The sequence below is a fragment of the Aethalodelphis obliquidens genome, unplaced genomic scaffold, assembly GCF_003676395.1.
Source record: "Aethalodelphis obliquidens isolate GAN/ISIS:26980383/991018 unplaced genomic scaffold, ASM367639v1 scaffold4, whole genome shotgun sequence".
NCBI lineage: Eukaryota > Metazoa > Chordata > Mammalia > Artiodactyla > Delphinidae > Aethalodelphis > Aethalodelphis obliquidens.
In genome coordinates, this window is record NW_020837948.1 from 76873175 (window position 1) to 76894390 (window position 21216).

At 40.7% G+C, this 21216-nt stretch overlaps 1 pseudogene; it reads left to right on the top strand.

Moving 5' to 3' along the window:
* Nucleotides 1-17815: 17815 nt before the first annotated feature.
* Nucleotides 17816-19253, top strand: LOC113617557 (elongation factor 1-alpha 1 pseudogene; annotated as a pseudogene).
* The last annotated feature ends 1963 nt before the right edge of the window (nt 19254-21216 follow it).

Consider the following 21216-nt stretch of genomic DNA (forward strand, 5'->3'; position numbering starts at 1 on the left):
TGTGCTCTGAATTTTTTTTTTGCCTCCAGTCTCTCAGCTTTCTCTCCATTCTTCGTACCACCACCAGATCAATCATATTAAAGCCTGTGTGTTGTTTTTCTTCTGAAATCTTTAATGACTGTCTATTGCCAGTAAGACCCACGGAATCCATCCTTGCTTGGGCAGGTTGGCTTGCTAAAACAACAGCCATTCCCAACACTTTTCTTCTTCGCCACCCCACTACAAAAGTTGGAAAGCAGATACTTTTTTTACTCTGCCTCTGTTTCCCTTGCAAGTGGCCATTGACTCATTTTTAGATAATGAGATATGACTACCAGAGATTCTTGGAAAGACTTTGCTTTTCTGATAAAAAGAACATATGTGGTTGTTGCTGTTCTTTCTCCCTGCTTCCTATACTGAATATAGTTATAATGCATATAGATTATGCATCCATTTTGCCACCATGAGGAGACAGATATAAGGATAAAAAGTCCCTGCAGATGGCAGAGTGGTAGAAAGACTGTGTTCTGTGAGAACTCTGTTGAACTGCTGACACAACCCTGAGGCTGCCTACTTCTGGATTTATTGTTAAGAAAACAATAAATTGTCTTTATGTTTTAACCAGACTTTCTGTTTCTTGCAGATGACATTATTCCTAATTCAGCTTTGCATTCAAACATTTACACTATCTGATTTGAAGTTGTCCTTCCATATACATCTGTGTTTTCTTGGCTACTTGATCACCATGTTTCAGAAGAATCTTCACTGTTCCCATTTCTAGAACACTCTCTGGCCTTTCCTGCTTCAGTGACTTAGCTCATGTTATTTCTTCCATGTGGAATTCATTTTTTGTATTCTTCTACCAACACTGCCCTCCTTTCTTTGCCTCTAATCTTGCTGTATAGTCTTGGATATCCAGCTTACATGTCACCTCCTCCATGAAAACTTTCCTGCTCTTCCTGGAGGTGATAGCTTCCTTCTTGAATTCCTCTGAAACTTGGCTCTGTACAACAAAGATCATACCAAGCCCCAGAATATAATTATTTATGTTCTAAATTGTAATCCTTGACTAAAATTTGACTTATATGTCATTATTTCTCCTTGGGAATGGGTTGAACGTAGGTGTTTATTTATTTATTTATTTTTCTAAATGAGTAGATCAGTGAATAAAGGAAATGGATTTTAGGTGTCTACCATGTAAAGTAGGTTGGGAGCAACAGAAATTCAGAAGTTTTGAAATAGAGGGGACTGCATAGATAGAGTCGAAGAGTAGAGTATTCGCTTACTGTAAAGAGGCCATGAAAAGTTCCATCCATTTCAGGACAACCTAATGAGGTTTTTGTCGATTGCAAAGAATGAAGCAACTCTTGTGTCTCAAGGCCCATTTTGACTGTTGAGTGGTTGTGCTTTCGTACATTGTTTTTGTTACGTGTAATGAGATTTGGGCACATAATTCTATATATGCTACAAGGAATACTGGGCCCATAAAATATTCTAATAAAAAATTATACTCTTTGAGGTTTTATTCACATGTTTTCTTCATGTTATAACCTAATATGCTTGCTTAGAAAAACACATTTTATTGTTTTTGAGTCATTTCCCCATCTTGAGTTTATTAAACTTGAATTAAAAGAAATTATTCTAAAAACAAAGCTGTTTCCTACACTGCAGCTTGAAAAACTTTTGAAACTAAATAAAGTTAAAATTCAAAACATTAAGCAAATATAAATCTTAAAATTGATAAGGCCTTTCCCATATCAAATATAGACATTTATTATAGCAACATGAGAGTTATTTTTGTCCCTTGGTCTTTTCTAGTTGAGGCCATTTGATTAAAGTGATGTTAAATGCCTAATATTGGGTAATGAACTAAGTTACTCATCCTGTGCCTAGCCCCTTCCCACCCACTTCTAGAAGCAAAGTGTGGATGAGGATAAACAATTCCATGAGGGGAAATAAATATACTTACACATATGTACAGACAGACATATCTATGGCCTTAAAGAGAGAGAGAGAGTAGACAAAAAAAGCTTTGGGAGAAAATATTTCAAATATTTGCCTCTCTCTCCCCATCATGTTTTATAAATATGTATTACAGAGGAAAAAATGTTTAGCAAATAAGGAAAGCCCACTAGCACTCCCTAAAGACTGCTGTCACTACTAGGTCTTGATGACAGCCAGCATTCTGAAGCAATATATCTAAATCATGGACTTTTTTTTTAAAGTTAAGAAATCCAGAAAAGTCACAGGTCCTGATTACAGATTCTGGCGCAATCTCACTAACAGTTTTTAGACATAATGTCCTCTGAGTTGTAAACCCACATATGGGTCCTTTCAGAGCCAGTTTCTTCATGCAAGCCTGGAACTCTATCTGCTCCTTTCAGATCTCTCAACAGTTTTCAAGGAGTCAGCCTTCCTTCTTTCCAGAAAGGAACCACCCATTCTTTCAACTTCGTGTCACTAACATTAGTCATCACAGTGGAGGAATAGACAAGGGTAATCATGTTTTTTTAAATTTGGAAACAGCCCAAAGGTTCCAAATTTCTTTCAGAATTAAGTCATTTCCTCGTCTATGACTATCAGTCTTCTCAGATGTTATTGGAAGTTTCCCTACTTTGTTCACTCACTCATTCACTTCTTCATTCAATAACTTTTTATCAAGCACCTACTATGTGTCAGGCAGTGTTCTGGACTCTGAGGTTACATCAATGGACAAAATCCTAATGGAGTTTGCATTCTAGTGGGAAGAGATGATTATAAACAAATAAATGAAAAACAATATACCAGGTAGTGATAAGTGATACAAGAAAAATAAGCAGATTTATGGGGAAAGAGAATGCTAGGTGGGAGGGCTGCTGTTTTGCCTTGGGTGGTCAGTGAAGGCTGCTCTGAGAGTGCACGCTGAGCAGGAAGTGAGGGGGTGCACAGTTTAGTTATCTGGGAGAAGAGCCCTTCGGGCAGAGGAAACAGGATGTGCAAAGGTCCTGAGTGTGTTGGTGTGTTCAGGGAATGACTGGGGGTCAGCGTGGCTGGAGCAGAACGGGCAAGGTGTGTGGGGCTGGAGGAAATGACATGAGATAAGAGAGAGCTGAGGCCAGATCAAGGCCTTGTTGTCCATTTTAAGTGTTCTGGCGTTTATTCCAAGTGACTGGGAAGCAATGGAAGATTTTTTCGAAGAGTGATATCAGATTTAAGTCTTAAAAAATCACTTTGGCTTGCTATGTTGAGAACAGACTGTAGAGGGCCAAGTTCATAAGCAGGGAGACAAGTTAGGAGGCTATTACAGTAATTCAAATGCTAGATGAGCTTTTGTCTTAGAAATTTATGACTCCAGCCTTGTCTGGGTTAGATGTCTAACCAAGATGCTCACCTCACGGCCAGCGTCTGGGCATAGCATTTTCTCAGAACAGTTCATAACCCGCTCTGATTTCATTGCTGTACATATCCCCTATCCGCCTACACCACATTCAGCTTCTGTGACGCTCTGCTGGGGGAGGAAGACATTTGGCCTTTGGGCTTTCAAAGATTCTTCCTCTGTGCTTCAGATGTTTTTGCAGGAACTTTGCATTTGTATATTTTTCCTCTTCCAAGGTGTCTCTCTCTCCCTCTCTCCCCCTCTTTTTCTGGGTAATGTGTTTTTTGTCTTCTTTAAAAATTTTTATTGGAGTATAGTTGATTTACAATGTGCATCAGTTATACATATACATATATCCACTCTTTTTTAGATTCTTTCCCCAAATAGGCCATTACAGAGTATTGAGTAGAGTTCCCTGTGCTATACAGTAGGTCCTTATTAGTTATCTGTTTTATATATACTAGTGTGTGTATGTCAATCCCAGTCTCCCAATTTATCCCTCTCCCCTTTCCCCCCTGGTAACCATAAGTTTGTTTTCTACATCTGCGACTCTGTTTCTGTTTTGTGAATAAGTTTATTTGTACCATCCAGGGTGTCTCTGATACCTCTGTCTTTGAGAAATTCTCTTACATCCCTTGGTCCATTTAAAAACAAATCTTCTTGGTCTTATCTGCAGCACATTCATTTATATGTTACCAAAGCAGGTTCTAGCTTTAGCTGGATCTCAGTCTCCTCACCTGTTCTGAGTGGTGCTTGAAATTAGTCAGTAGCTGATTTGCAGCAGATGACATTGTCCTAGGGGCACTAGTGCCTCATTCTTAGCATGAGCAGAATTTGTCCTGCTTTCCTGTACCCCTCAGACCTCCTACAAAATTCCTATTTCCAGTCTGAGAGATGCCTCTGGTCCAGAACTCATTTTAGGAGCAATAATGATTGATAGGCCCTGAGCCTTCATTCCTTTTTCAGTTCCGACCACCTTCTCACGTTACCTATGGCCTAGGTTGCTAGCAGCCCACCAGCCATATCAGCTCATAGATAGGTTTCTTTTAGCCCATACAGCACTGTTTAAAATTTTTTGAATAATTGCCAATACTTAAAAATGATGAGATTTATGTAATAACCTGAATTTTTCATTTCTCTTAAAAAAGTGTTAGACTTGGCCAAACTGAGTATGCACGCTCACATGGCAACACCACATTGCAGTTCAGCAGCCGCTGCGTCATAGGATGAGGCATGCGCACTGTGCCCCTCCCAGCCCCTTTCACTGCCACGTCCCCTGCTTGGTGGTTCCTCTGGATATCTGAGTACAAAACCTTGGTCAGTGCTCTCATTCTCCCATAGCCCACTAGCCTTTAAAATTATTCTAGAGGTTCCCATTGCCCATGCAGAATTTTTAAGGATGAGAGTAATCTTTTAAAATTATACAAAAGCAACAACAACACATCCCCACATATAGAAAATAAGAGACAACTTTCACATAGGAAAGAGCAGCTGATTTCTTATGGCTTCTCAAAATGAGTCTAAATAGATTTTGGCCTTATCCAGTTTAATGCAACCTGGGTAGCCACTGGATATACACCTTGACCTTCCCCTTGGCCTAGCCTTCCCCACCCCAAATCTGTTCTAGCAAAGTCTTCTGAAATAGGATTTATAGGCAGACCCTCAGTGCAGTGCAACCGTGGACGGAGATATTGGTGCCACATTTGCCATGGCCACTTCTGACCTAATGCCAAAGTTTCTATTGCCTCTTGGTCCGTTTTCAGATGTCTGTATGGTGAGAGAGGAATTCTCCAATATCACATTAGAGTTTCTGAACAGTCTCAACTCTGTGGAGTGGAAATTTATAAAGAGTTTATTTCTTCCAGTCACTGCCTTGAACTCTGCCTCATTCATTCTTCATTTCTTGTCACTTAATACCATCTGGGATCGATCACATAAATTTCCAGTCACTTCGAGTCATTAAAACTCATTTATTTTAAAGCATCAATCTCAAATTTGATTTAAATCCCATCCCTTCCTTGTAATCTTTCTTGTGTGGTCCGTGGATGAGTCCTTCAGAGGGTCCTGTAGGACCTGTCCACTCCACAGTTCCCTGACCAGGAGATCCAACTCTCACTCCACTTCTCCCACCTCCCATCTGCTGGTGCCAACACCCCACAGCTTCTCGTTACTGGACTCCCCTTGCCAGGAGGCCACCACTGTGGGCAGAGCAAGATGCCTAAAACCTGGCTACTTTCTGTGGTACCCACTTGACCCACAGTCAACTCGCTCATCTTTGCCATCAAACAGTGGAAGAGGAGACCGCCCCCTCTCTCCCTTCTGCTGTCTCTCTTTCGGTCCCCCACCCAGATAGGCACAGGGACAAATCAGCCAGTTCACTGCCTAGGCAGACATCTCACCAGGGCATCCATCCATTCTGCTGAGAGTGTGAGTCATGCAGGCCCCAGTCTGAGCTGTTCTCTTGCAGTCTCACTCTCACTTGTCTTGGTGACAGGAGTACCCTCCCCTTCTCCCTGGGGAAGGGGAAGAATCATCTTTCATTTAAACCCTACAGTTTCCCTGAGGACAAGCAATCCATTGGCTCTCACCCATTCTTCTCCCCAGTCCTCTGCCCTCCAGACTGGAGGGCCGGGGACAGTCGCGTGTGGGTGGGTCAGTTCTGCGGACTCTTCGTGCGCCCTGCAGGAACTGTCTGGTCCATTGTTGGCCGCTGTCTTCAGAATGCAGGCACTTCATGATTTCACATGTGGTGTTTTCTGTTCTTGGTGCCAAGCTTGGGAAAGTCTGCTCAGTGTCTGCTGCACTGCTGTATTTGAGCTGGATGAATCAGCTCAAGCACATCGAGGTATGAGAGGCAGAAAGCTCAACCCAAGATGGCTCTGCCAGTGAGGAAGTGTATTGTGTCACCTAACTTCGGCTCGTATGGATTCCTGGTTCACGTGGTGTCCTTAGGTCCCCAGCTCCACTGTGTTTTCTCTGGGTGAGAAATGGTAGATGGAGGAGTCTTGGGGTCCTTACGGAGGCTCACTCAAGGCTCACCTCATCAGACGCCAGCAGAGGAGAATTCACTTTCCCAGGCGCTCAAACAAAAATCCTGGAATGTGACCTAGGTCACGTGCCCATTCCTGACCGAGTAACAGTGTTTGGAGGTGGCTGATGCCACTCAGATCCACCTGAAGTTTGGAAATAACTTTCCTCCATCTCTCCCACATCCTATGACATCCATCAAAGGAGGTCATAGATTTTCCAGATCTACCCTTGTTCAAACATTTCAGAGGGGTATGAAGAATAATAGTTTAAAGTTTAGGACCTTGGAATAGGATAGAACTGGATCCAAATCCTGGCTCTACCAGAGCAAGGGAACGTGACCAAGTACTTAAATTCTCTGAGACTCAGTTTCTCAGTTTTCCCAGCTGTAAAATGGGAGTGTTAATAATACCTAAGTCATTGGGTTGTTAAGAGGATAAAATAAATTGTGCCTTGTATGATTATTATTCTATAATGTCTGACACAATTAGGTGCTCAATAAATACTATTTTTATTGCTAAGAACTTCCTCCTTTGTGGACAGAGACCAACACTATGGAAAAACATACTAAATTATGAAGATTCTCCTTGCATTTCCTAGAAGGGACCAATTTGACACTGTTGTCCCAGGGAGTAAGCAGATTTTCCTGTCAATTTTCCTGTTATTCTTTGTATGCAGCAAGTGGAGGACTCAATGTGAAAGATGGAGGGTGGGGGAAAACTAAGTATATGAAATGTCTTAAGCATCGGTGTGAGTGTGTGTGTGTGTGTGTGTGTGTGTGTGTGTGTGTGTGAACTAGGAAGCTTATGCTAGGAGTAACTACCAGAGATTCATTAATCATTTCCAAAGAGCAACATAGGGCGCTTTGGAGAACCTGCCAAATTTTGAGCCACCTATGAATTTAGCAACACCCCTAGACATTGCCCAGACCTTCTCTTAGATTTGTCCATAAAATGGGGGAAATTGAGGCATTTTTGTTTTGTCATTTAAAGCAAAGCAATCTTGCCCAAATTTCATATTTTAAGGAAATTGTAAAAATATTAATAACATGAATTCAGTTGTAAAATGCATTTTGTATTTATCTTAAAGAATTAAACAATACTGGAATTAAAGGTGAGAGAACATTTTTTTAATATCAAATAGGAACTGCACCTTTCTGAAAAGTAAAATGTTATTTTTTTGAGAGACAGCAACAGTGGAGGTAATTTCCCAAGTAAAATATGTGAATTACGTTGAAATATATGGTGTGACTACGTAAATATAAAATGTGACAGCCCGTTTTGTATTCCAAAACTGAGCTCCCGTTTGTTGAGATTAAGATAGCTACTGGCGCCCTCTTGTGGAAATGATTATTTTAGCTATTATTATTTTAGGTGTTTAGTTAGAAAGGAAAATCAACACAATTATTAAGGCGTACTTGTCATAAATGTGTTTTTTCCAGGCACTTTTGATGACTTCAGATTAATCATATAGTTTTGTTTATACACGAAGTCCAGGAGGAGATTTTAATTTGTAGCGTAATGATGGTCTTTGCAGATTTACATTATGACTGTTTTTTTCTTAAGTAGATTTTGATCTGTCATCTGATTCAGCTGTTCTAAGAATCTTAATCAGACCTGGTTTATGTACATTTATATTTCACCTCAAAAGGTTGAACCAGATAGGTACATTAAAATAAAAATACTTTTCACAAGCTTTAAAATTCTGTCCAGCATCTGCCCTGCCAAAACTTCTCTTGATGGCCCTCCTCCAGAGATAGGTTTTGACCCAGCACCTGAACCAGTTTCGATCAAGTGGGAAATCCTCTGCCAACTTTAGCTGCCATGGCCACCTCCATCTCCTTAGCAGCTGGCTATCCCTGCTATATGTCAGAACATAAAGAAGAACAGTCACACTGGTCCAAGACTGAAAGGAACTCTTGGGCTACAGAGTTCTCTGGTATTCAGGGTATTCAAAGAGTGGGTGGCCAACTGCTTGGTAGGCGCACGGCAGAGTGCATTCAAGGTCATTTATTTGGACTCAGTGATCTTCGTCATCCCTTCTAACTCTGAGATTCTAAAGCTCCTCTGTGTAATGTGATGTCCAGCCCTGCTGAATGAACTAACTGCAGATTTGAACCCACTCATTGCAGGTCTATATGTCCCTCTGGAATTACCCTATCAGGTAAACTCTCGGAACCTCCACAGGACCATTCAAAGTGCACATTAATCAGGGCACTGGAGCATAATAGACATATGATGCCCTTTCACCATTAATTTTAAACAGTTGTAAATAATTATGGAATATATGTTATTTTTAGCAGAAAACTGTCAAGCATAATAACTGGTGGATGCCAGTTAAGATAGGGAAATGGTAGAAGGTGTAGGGTCACATATTCAAGGGAAACGTTAAGCATCCTGAGTGAAGGTTTGAATGTGTGGGTTTGGGAGCACAAAGGAGCCAGATTCAAACCCTGGTTCTGTTATTTACTAGATGAATGACCCCAGATAAATGTCTGAGCTTCCTTCATCTATTGATATAAGAATTATTATGCTTACCTCACAGGGTTGCAGTAAGAATTAAATGGCATAAGAAAATGTGAAGCACTGAGCATGGCATGTAGAAGGCTCTCCAAAAATGCTAGGTATTCTCATTAAGGGACAGAAACAATACAAAAGGTGGAGCCATAGCCAGAAAGGGTCCTTGATGTTTAAGGCCCCATAAGCATGGAGAAAGCACACTGAAGTGTTTCCTGTATATAATTAAATTGTGTTCATTGGTTATCCCTGATAAGCTTACCTTATGAATCAGGGGACTATCTCCATCTTCCCTAATATTTTATCTTTGATTATTGACTGGGACACATTTTAATCTCTCAGCATTTGGATTCACACAGTAAGCACTCTTATCTGACTTAATTATATATCGGTAAGAGCAGGGCACTGTAATCTGTATAACTCACTGGGCTTTTCATAAGGACATCTCTAAACTCGACAGCAAAAACTTTTAGGAATCAACAGCTTCAGGTCCCCACAGTGAAGGATCTGTGGAGAACCTTGATAGATTAGCCCTGACTATTCCATAGTTCAAAGTCAAACTGTTGGATTGGTCAGGCCTACAAACTGGGCGATCACAGTTTATATATACAAAAGGATAATTTACAAAGATAGTAGCATTCAGAAGATGCGTAATTTAAGACAAAACTCTTTTGGAGAATGATATTTGTAATTATTAGCTAAAGTGATGCCATCATGTGGCAAAAGCCAAAATCGCATGCACTCAGAGCCAATTCTAAGAGTAGCAATCTTGGGCTGATTTTAATTCATTCATTTTGATAATTGAATTAATGGATTTTCATTAATTTATTTTCATTTACATTATTGTTATTTCAAATATTTTACAGAGTGAAACTTTATTACTGTCATTTAGTTGGATGACTTCAAATGCATGTAATTCAAATGTGCATAAAATGTGTATAAAAGTGCATAAGATATGTAAAATGATTAAATGGACTCCTGAAGCTAAGTGAAACGTGACGAAGTCCGGACTTGGATAATGTTAACTGAGCATTAGATTGCTTTGCTATTTTTAGAACTCTGTTAAATAATTTGATTCCCTGAGTAAAAATAAATATATAGAGTGCTAAAAGAATTGACCAGCATTAAAAATATAAAGGCAAGGTCTTGTCAGTATGGCAGGCTGAGTGCATGCAAATGTAAAGAAAAGTGAGAAGGATACAGCTGAGGAGGTTTAGATGGGGCGTCAGAAACCTGGAGCTGGAGAAAATGGTGTGTGGGAATGAGAACAGAGAGAAAAACTAGAGTTTTAAATTAAAATATATACTTAGAAAGTTGACCCCTGAATTCCCAGCCACCACACCCTCTGTATGCACAGAACTCCAGGCAGCCAGACTGTCATGCCCCAAGAAACAAACTGGAATGTATTGATACCTCTCTGCCTTTTATACCAAAATGGTATGGAAAAACCCTCTTCTTCTGGTTAAGATTAACATGGGCAAGATTTATCCTTCCAATTGAAACAGCTAAAAAAACAGGACAAAACATATGAAACAACAGTTCTCAGGACAGTAAAGCAGAGAAAACTAAAAAGCAGACAGAGGCAAAAAAAAAAAAAAAAAAAAAAAAACAATTAGGTAAAGAGGAAGAAAGGTAAAGTAACAAGCAAAAATAAAAACAAGACACTGTAGAGAAATGTCTTTAAAGTACCTAAAGAAAAATAACTATCAACCTAGAATTAGGTTGGATATAGTGTTCTCTATGTTAATGAGATCAAATTGATTAACTTGTATCCAAATCATCTCTATGCTTACTGATTTTTGTCTGCTCGTTTGTCTATTAGTTGATAGACTTGTGTTCATAGACGTTGGTTAATATCCTCAACTATGACTGTGGATTTATCTACCTTTGCTTTAATTCTGTCAATATTTGTTTTATGTATTTTGAAGCCATGTTATATGATATATACTAATTTAGGGCTGTTGTACCTTCTTCTTGAATTGACCTTTTTATTATGATGTATTATCCTTCAGTTCTTACACTTCGTGCCCTGTATTTTGTTCTATGTGAATATAGTCACACCAGGTTTCTTCTAGTTAGTGTTTTATTTTTGATTTGCCTGTTCTCTTCTTGAGCTCTATTTCCTTGTGCCAGGGTGTGGAAAACACCCTCAAAGAGAAAGCTGGAATTAAAGTGAGGCTCACCACATGTGCTTTCCTTCCCTCAAGGACCTTAGCCCTTTCTATCTAGTGCCTGTAGAGAGCTGTTTCATGTGGCTGAATTCTCTTTCACTCCATTCTTTTTTCCTTACTTTATAAGTGACACTGCAAGGATCAGCAAATATGGCCTGAGGGACAAAGTGGCCCATCTCCAGTTTTTACAAATCATTTTATTGAAACAAGCCCTACTCATTCACTTACATATTATCACCGGCTGCACGACAACAGAGTTGAGCAGCTGTAATGGAGATCATATGGTTGGGATGTCTAAATATTTACTATCTGGCTCTTTACAGAAAAAGTTTGTTGACCCCTGAGGTACAGAGAAGGAAAAATTATGTGTAGCCTGAGGGCATGGGGTGGGGTGTCAGTTAGGGCTGGAAGAGATTTTTCTCAGCTAGGCCTGCCTGCAACCTTCATTGGCCAGAACAGGCTCTGTTCTCTCTTCTGGGGCTTTATTAAAGGTCTTCAGCCGGGTTTACTTCATAATGCCAGGGGTGTCCTCTTTACATCTAGGGGTAAACTGGGGCTTCAGATCATCCTCAACCTCTAGCTGGATTTGGGCCTCTGGAACTTTTGTTACTTTTAAGGAAATGCAGCCCCACTTGTGCTCTTGCCGGGTATTCAGGCATCAGTCATTTCTACTCTCATACTGCTGACAGGTGTGTGAAAAGTGAATTGGCTCCCTTCTTGAGCGCCTTTAAGACGAGGAGGACTTTTCCTGGCCTGTCTACCAAGGACTCTGGGCTCAGCCTCTCCCTGCACCTGCAACTGCCTCAGATCTCTTTTTTATTTCTGAGGGCGTGGGTCTTCCAATTCTATAGGTTTCTGCTTCACCAAATCCCCTTTGGTAATGTTTTTCAGGTTTTTGTTTCCCTCAGCCCCCTCTCTTAATGACTCCAGAAAGTGAGTTCTAGGAGCTGTCCTAGAGCCCATACCGCACTCCTTAAGGGAGCTTTGCTTTTCATTGGTTATCACCCCTTATTGGGGGCATTTTTCTCTGTTTTTTAACCAATTTGTTGTGTATGTCTTAGATTTTACAGTAATGAAACTTTGAGATCTGGTTTTCCTCTACCATCTGAAACTGGGAGATTCTATATTGGTTTCAGAATATGGTCGGTAAAGAACATATTTGCAAAAAGCTCTTTTGTATCTAATTTCTTTCCACTTGTAAGGTGAAGGATTTGCAATTGGAATAATTAACCACAAGGGGGAGTGTTTCTTTTGATTTTCATTTCCTTCAATAAAACTAACAAATACATATAGTTTATGCTGGGTTTTATGTTTGTGACCAGTGAATAAAATTACACCAGTAGAGGGCTTTCCTGGTGGCGCAGTGGTTGAGAGTTAGCCCGCCGATGCGGGGGACGCGGGTTTGTGCCTCCGTCTGGGAGGATCCCACATGCCTCGGAGCAGTAGGGCCTGTGAGCTACGGCCGCTGAGCCTGCGTGTCCGGAGCCTGTGCTCCGCAACGGGAGAGGCCACAACAGTGAGAGGCCTGCGTACCGCAAAAAAAAAAAAAAAAAATACACGAGTAGAATGTGATATTTTGTAAATAATTCTATCCAATCACAAAGCCTAATCAACAATTTTTTTGTACACCTACAAGGTGCAAGGCTCTCCGCTAGGCTGTTAGTAGATGCTACAATCGGTCTTTACAAGCCAGATATATAGAAAGGAGCTTGAAATATTGGGTGATTTGTTAAAATGAGCAATTCCAGTTGGGTTTATGTTGAACTAATAATTTACACAATAACTACTGCATCATCTATTTTTAATGAGAAATTCAAATACCACCAAAAATATCTTAAAGATATGAGTCAAATGTCTACAGATCTCCTACCACACAGTTCAAACTTCCTCATAGAGAGATATTTTCACTTTCCATAAATTCTGCTACACTTAATAAAAAGGTAAATGTGGACTGAGATTTGAAAATCTATTTTTTAACATAGCATACAGGCTTCAACTTGCTTAAAGTCACTGAAGCTAAGTAGCATTTCATGGAGAGTTCCTGATAATGGGCCCAAACATATGACAAGGTACCTGGGGCTAGATACCATTTAATAGCTGAAAATGATGACAGAAAATATTTGAGCAAAATAAGGAATTTATTATCTTGCATAAGTGAAGTGTCCAGGGATGAGGCTTTGTTGGCTTCCTTTTCAGAACTGTTTGAGCTCAGGCTCCTCAAAAATGGCTCCAAGCAGATGCAGTCATATCTGAAAAAGCGTGTGTGTGTGTGTGTGTGTGTGTCTTGCTAATGAAAGTGGAATAAAATCCAAACTGGCTTTCAGGACCTCCCAGGTTCTATATGTTCAGATTCCCTTTAATCTCTTAAAAATCATCCCACCAAGCTCTCTCCCTTATATTTCAGACACACTAGCCTGTCTTCTATTCTTCAAATGTGCTGAGTCTTTTCCTACCCCGAAGCCAGGTTGCCTCTGTCCAGAATGCTCTTCCCCCAGCACTGCACAGGCTGGCTCCTCTGCTGCTTCAGGTCTCAGCTCAGCTCAATGTTCATTCCCTCCTGATCCTAACGAATGTGCACCCTGCTCCTCCCCTTCTCATTCCTTCATATCACTCATCATAAACCACCCTTATTTGTTTTCTTACATATAGTCTGTCTTCCTAACAAGAAAGCAAGCTCCGTGATGCAAGGACCTTATTTTTATAGTTCACAGTGTATCCCCAGTGCTTAAATAACAATAAACACTCAATAAATATTTATAGAATAAACATATTACTTTTTTTTAATGTCTTTATTGGAGTATAATTGCTATAAATGTTGTTTTAGTTTCTGCTGTATAACAAAGTGCGTCAGCTATACATACACATATACCCCCTATCTCCACGCTCTTGAGCCTCCCTCCCACCCTCCCTATCCCACGCCTCTAGGTGGTCACAGAGCACCGAGCAGGTCTCCCTGTGCTATGCGGCTGCTTCTCACTAGCTATCTATTTTACGTTTGGTAGTGTATATATGTCCATGCCACTCTCTCACTTCGTCCCAGCTTACACTTCCCCCTCCCCGTGTCCTGAGCTCCATTCTCCCTGTCTGCATCTTTATTTCTGTCCTGCCTCTAGGATCGTCAGAACCATTTTGTTTTTTCTTTTACATTCCATATATATTTGTTAGCATACAGTATTTGGTTTTCTCTTTCTGAGTTACCTTACTCTGTATGACAGACTCTAGGTCCATCCACCTCACTACAAAAAACTCAATTGCGTTTCTTTTCATGGCTGAGTAATATTCCATTGCATATATGTGCCACATCTTCTTTATCCATTCGTCTGTCGATGGACACTTAGGGTATTTCCATATCCTGGCTATCATAAATAGTGCTGCAATGAACATTGTGGTACAGGACTCTTTGAATTACGGTTTTCTCAGGGTATATGCCCAGTAGTGGGATTGCTGGGTCATATGGTAGTTCTATTTGTAGTTTTTTAAGGAACCTCCATACTGTTCTCCATAGTGGCTGTATCAATTTAGATTCCCACCAACGGTGCAAGATGGTTCCCTTTTCTCCACACCCTCTCCAGCATTTATTGTTTGTAGATTTTTTGATGATGGCCATTCTGACCGGTGTGAGGTGATACCTCATTGTAGTTTTGATTTGCATTTCACTAATGATTAGTGATGTTGAGCATCCTTTCATGTGTTTGTTGGCAATCTGTATATCTTCTTTGGAGAAATGTCTATTTAGGTCTTCTGCCCATTTTTGGATTGGGTTGTTTGGTTTTTTGATATTGAGCTGCATGAGCTGCTTGTATGTTTTGGAGATTAATCCTTTGTCAGTTGCTTCATTTGCAAATATTTTCTCCCATTCTGAGGGTTGTCTTTTCATCTTGTTTATGGTTTCCTTTGCTGTGCAAAAGCTTTGAAGTTTCATTAGGTCCCATTTGTTTATTTTTGTTTTTATTTCCATTTGTCTAGGAGGTGAGTCAAAAAGGATCTTGCTGTGATTTATGTCAAAGAGTGTTCTGCCTATGTTTTCCTCTAAGAGTTTGATAGTGTCTGGCCTTACTTTTAGGTCTCTAATCCATTTTGAGTTTATTTTTGTGTATGGTGTTAGGGAGTGTTCTAATCTCATACTTTTACATGTAGCTGTCCAGTTTTCCCAGCACCACTTATTGAAGAGGCTGTCTTTTCTCCACTGTATATTCTTGCCTCCTTTCTCAAAGATAAGGTGACCATATGTGTGTGGGTTTATCTCTGGACTTTCTATCCTGTTCCATTGATCTATATTTCTGTTTTTGTGCCAGAACTGTACTGTCTTGATTACTGTAGCTTTGTAGTATAGTCTGAAGTCACGGAGCCTGATTCCACCAGCTCCGTTTTTCTTTCTCAAGATTGCTTTTGTTATTCGGGGTCTTTTGTGTTTCCATACAAATTGTGAATTTTTTTGTTCTAGTTCAGTGAAAAATGCCATTGGTAGTTTGATAGGGATTGCATTGAATCTGTAGATTGCTTTAGGTAGTATAGTCGTTTTCACAATGTTGATTCTTCCAATCCAAGAACATGGTACATCTCTCCATCTGTTTGTATCATCTTTAATTTCTTTCATCAGTGTTTTATAGTTTTCTGCATACAGGTCTTTTGTCTCCTTAGGTAGGTTTATTCCTAGGTATTTTATTCTTTTTGTTTCAGTGGTAAATGGGAGTGTTTCCTTAATTTCTCTTTCAGATTTTTCATCATTACTCTATAGGAATGCCAGAGATTTCTGTGCATTAATTTTTTATCCTGCTACCTTACCAAATTCATTGATTAGCTCTAGTAGTTTTCTGGTAGCATCTTTAGGATTCTCTATGTATAGTATCATGTCATCTGCAAAGAGTGACAGTTTTACTTCTTCTTTTCTAATTTGGATTCCTTTAATTTCTTTTTCTTCTCTGATTGCTGTGGCTAAAACTTCCAAAACTATGTTGATAGTAGTGGTGAGAGTGGGCAACCTTGTCTTGTTCCTGATCTTAGTGGAATTTTTCACCATTGGGAACGATGTTGGCTTTGGGTTTGTCATATAATGGCCTTTTTTATGTCGAGGTAGGTCCTCTCTATGCCTACTTTTTGGAGAGTTTTTGTCATAAATCGGTGTTGAATTTTGTTGAAAGCTTTTTCTGCATCTATTGATATTATACTATGTTTTTTATCCTTCAATTTGTTAATATGGTGTATCACATTGATTGATTGCATATATTGAAGAATCCTTGCATTCCTGGGTTAAACCCCACTTGATCATGGTATATGATCCTTTTAATGTGTGTTGGATTCTGTTTGCTAGTATTTTGTTGAGGATTTTTGCATCTATGTTCATCAGTGATTTTGGCCTGTAGTTTTCTTTTTTTGTGACATCTTTCTCTGGTTTTGGTGTCAGGGTAATGGTGGCCTCAATATATTTTAAAAATCAAAGAAATTTACAAGAGGAAGCAAAATATTTTTTTATATTATCCACAATTCTACCACCCAGATACAGTAACTGTTGTTATTTGGTGAATGTTATTCCATCCCTTTTCTTTGGGCATTAAAGTTATATATATATAATATATATGTAACGCAATTATACTATATACACTTCTTCTTTTCAAATTTTACTCTAATTTCACTTTTATTTTTACTTTTAGTTTATTTACAACAAAATAACTGAAGCGAAACTGAAGGAATTAATAATCATCAGATTATCTACTCACAAGACATAGTCACCCCTAAAATACCCTTCTAAACTTAACAAGACTATGAGAACTATTAAGAGGCTTGAACCAATGTTTTGTTAACTACATGTTCCAATTTGGGGCCGTTTCTATTATTATTTTTTTAATATTGTGATGTCACTTACATTTTATTCCATAACCATAATCCCACAATTGTTTTTGTTTTATATTTAAAGGGATTAAAATCTCACCTCCAGTTTTTGTTTTTGTTTTTTACCATTAACTTCCTTATCACTGAGTTTTAAAGTTTGATTACCCTCTTGATTGACTGGATTTTTGCTGAAGGAGATTTTTAAAAAAGAGCTCTTGGTTATTGTATTTTTGAGTTTTTGTGGGTTTAGGAGTGTCAGTTTGCCCTTTGTCAACACCAGCTTGGCTGTATGTAATAATTTGGGTCATGCTTTTGCTCTCAGCCTTTTTAAGATATTTCACACCACCGTCTTCTGGCATCACATGTTTCAGACAAGTCTAAGTTCGTTGTCATCATTCCCCTGTTTTTCTGTCTGGATGGGAATAAAATTCTTTATCCTTGACAAGTTTGCCAGAATATGCATTCGTGTTAGTCCTTGTCAATTTCTTCTGCCGTGGGCTACTACTTGATATCTCCAGCCTCATTTCCCACTACTTCCTTGCAGGGGGCGTGCCCACCTTGCCAACTTTTTGCCCTTCTGTGACCTCGTTATGCTGCTTTAATATTCTTCTGGCTTGGCACAGGCTAGTAAAATTCCCTCATCCCTACCCTCCACCCTGCTGTTTGCTGCCGCTCTTTCCGGCAGATTTAGCTCAAGCAACTCTCTCCTCCGTGAGGACTTCCAGAGCACACTCCTCAGGTGACCGGCCACTCTCCCCTTCCACCCCTATGAAATGTAACATGTACCCCTAGTATTACATTTGGTGCACTGATCTACCATCACTGGTTTATGACTGTCTCACATCCAGGACTGTGAGCTCCAAGGGGAGGGCCACCTAGTTTATACCCACATAACTATGCAATTTAAAAGAGTTTATCTTTTTTCGCAAAGGGTTTGCCGCCAGGATACAGGTGTCGTGAAAACCACCGCTAAACCTAAGCAAAAATGGGAAAGGAGAAGACGCACATCAACATCGTTGTCATCGGAAACGTAGATTTGGGGAAGTCCACCCCTACTGGCCATCTGATCTACAAATGTGGTGGGATCGACGAGAGAACCATTGAAAAGTTCGAGAAGGAGGCTGCCGAGATGGGGAAGGGCCCCTTCAAGTATGCCTGGGTCTTGGACAAACTGAAAGCTGAATGCGAGCATGGTATCACCGTTGATATCTCCCTATGGAAGTTCGAGAGCAGCAAGTACTATGTGACCATCATTGATGCCCCAGGACACAGAGACTTCATCAAAAACATGATTACAGGCACATCCCAGGCTGACTGTGCTGTCCTGATTGTTGCTGCTGGTGTTGGTGAATTTGAAGCAGGTATTTCCGAGAATGGGCAGACCCGTGAGCATGCCCTTCTGGCCTACACTCTGGGTGTGAAACAGCTAATTGCTGGAGTTAACAAAATGGATTCCACCGAGCCACCCTACAGCCAGAAGAGATACGAGGAAATTGTAAAGGAAGTCAGCACCTACATTAAGAAAGTTGGCTACAACCCCGACACAGTAGCATTTGTGCCAATTTCTGGCTGGAACCGTGAAAACATGCTGGAGCCAAGTGCTAACGTGCCGTGGTTCAAGGGGTGGAGAGTCACCCGTAAGGATGGCAGTGCCAGTGGAACCACACTGCTTGAAGCTCTGGATTGCATCCTGCCACCAACTCGCCCAACTGACAGACCCATGCGTTTGCCCCTCCAGGACGTCTACAAAATTGGTGGTATTGGCACTGTCCCTGTGGGTCGAGTGGAGACTGGTGTTCTCAAACCTGGCATGGTGGTCACCTTTGCTCCAGTCAACGCGACAACTGAAGTGAAGTCTGTTGAAATGCACCATGAAGCTTTGAGTGAAGCCCTTCCTGGGGACAGTGTGGGCTTCAATGTCAAGAACGTGTCTGTCAAAGATGTTCGTCGTGGCAACGCGGCTGGTGACAGCAAGAATGACCCACCGACGGAAGCAGCTGGCTTCACGGCTCAGGTGATTGTCTTGAACCATCCAGGCCAAGTCAGTGCTGGCTGTGCACCTGTGCTGGATCGTCACACAGCTCACATTGCCTGCACGTTTGCTGAGCTGAAGGAGAAGATTGATCGTCGTTCTGGGGAAAAGCTGGAAGATGGCCCCAAATTCTTGAAATCTGGTGATGCTGCCATCGTTAATATGGTTCCTGGCAAACCCTTGTGTGTTGAGAGCTTCTCTGACTATCCTCCTCTGGGCCGCTTTGCTGTTCGTGACATGAGACAGACGGTTGCTGTGGGTGTCATCAAAGCAGTGGACAAGAAGGCAGCTGGAGCTGGCAAGGTCATCAAGTCTGCCCAGAAAGCTCAGAAGGCTAAATGAATGTTATCCCCAATACCTGCCACCCCAGTCTTAATCAGTGGTGGAAGAACGGTCTCAGGACTGTTTGTCTCAATTGACCATTTAAGTTTAATAGCAAAAGACTGGTTAATGATAACAATGCATCGTAAAACCTTCAGAAGGAAAGGAGAATGTGTTGTGGACCATTTGTTTTGTGTGTGGCAGTTCTAAGTTATTATTTTTAAAATCAGTACTTTTTCATGGAAACAACTTGACCAAAAATCTGTCACAGAATTTGAGACCCATTAAAAAAGTTTAATGAGGAAAAATAAATAAATAAATAAAAGAGTTTATGTTGGTAAAATATTGGAGATTTTAGGTCAGGAGTCCCCAACCCCTGGACCATGGACCAGTACTGGTCCGTGGCCTGTTAGGAACCGGGCCGCACAGCAGGAGGTGAGCAGCGGGCGAGCTGATAGAAGAAAGCTTCATGTGTATTCACAGCCGCTCCCCATCACTCGCATTACTGCCTGAGCTCCGCCTCCTGTCAGATGAGCGGCAGAATTAGATTCTCATAGGAGCGCAAATCCTACTGTGAACTGCACATGTGAGGGATCTAGCTTGCGAGCTCCTTATGAGAATCTAACGCCTGATGATCTGAGGTGGAGCTGAGGTAGTGATGCTAGCGCTGGGGAGTGGCTGCAAACACAGATTATCATCAGCAGAGAGGTTTGACTGCACAGAGACCATAATAAATCAACTGCTTGCAGACTCACATCAAAACCCTATCAGTGAGTGGCAAGTGATAAGCTGCATCTGGTGGCAGGCTTTAAGTCAGAATCCGACACTTATTGTAGTCTGCGCTTGGCCCACCCATTATTTTATTTACCACTTCCATCTGCGCCTCTTTCCGGCACTGCACACTTGTCTCAGTCACAGTTTTGGTAAGCCCACAGGCTAACCCTACCCAAAATGTGTAAAAAACAAACATCACTGGAGAGCTTCTTTGAAAAGGGGGAAAGACCCAATGATGAGACAGCAGAAGACTCTAAGACTGCCAACAAAAAGAAAGCTGCATTTAAGAGCAAATACCAAGAGTCCTACTTAAATTACAGGTTCATTGCCACAGGTGATTCACATTCTCCAAGCCAGCTTTGTATAATATGTGGCGACCGGCTATCCAAGGAAGCTGTGAAACCTTCAAAACTGCTTCACCACATGGAGGTCAAGCATCCTGCATTAAAAGACAAGCCTATGAAGTTTTTCAAAAGAAAAAAAGTGTGAACACAAATAACAGAAGCAATTATTGAAGTTCATCAAATGTGTCTGCCCTGAAAGCATCATTCTTAGTGGCTAACCACATTGCTAAAGCTAAGAAGCCCTTTACTATTGGTGAAGAGTTGATCCTGCCTGCTGCTAAGGACATTTGTCATGAACTTTTAGGAGAGGCTGCAGTTCAAAAGATGACACGTATTCCTCTTTCGGCTAGCACCGTAACTAGATGAACTGGTGAAATAGCAGACGATATTGAGGCACAATTGTTAGGATTAATGAGTCACTGTGGCACACAATCCAGGTTGACAAGTCTACTGATGTTGACAACAAGGCAACAATGCTTGTTTTTGTGTAATCTATTTTTCAGGAGGATGTGCATGAGGATATGTTATGTGCACTTTTGTTGCCAACACCACAGCTGCAGAACTATTCAAGTCTTTGAATGATTACATATCAGGAAAACTGAATTGGTCATTTTGTGTCCATATATGCATGGACAGAGCTGCTGCCATGACTTCACGGCCTTCTGGTTTCACTACTCGGGTCAAAGAGGTCGCTTCTGAATGTGAGTCTATGCACTGTGTCATCCATAGAGAAATGCTGGCTAGCTGGAAAATGTCACCTGAACTTAACAACGTTTTGCAGGATGTGATTAAAATTATCAACCACATTAAAGTACATGCCCTTAACTCATGTCTGTTCATGCAGCTCTGTGAGGAGAAGGACGCAGAG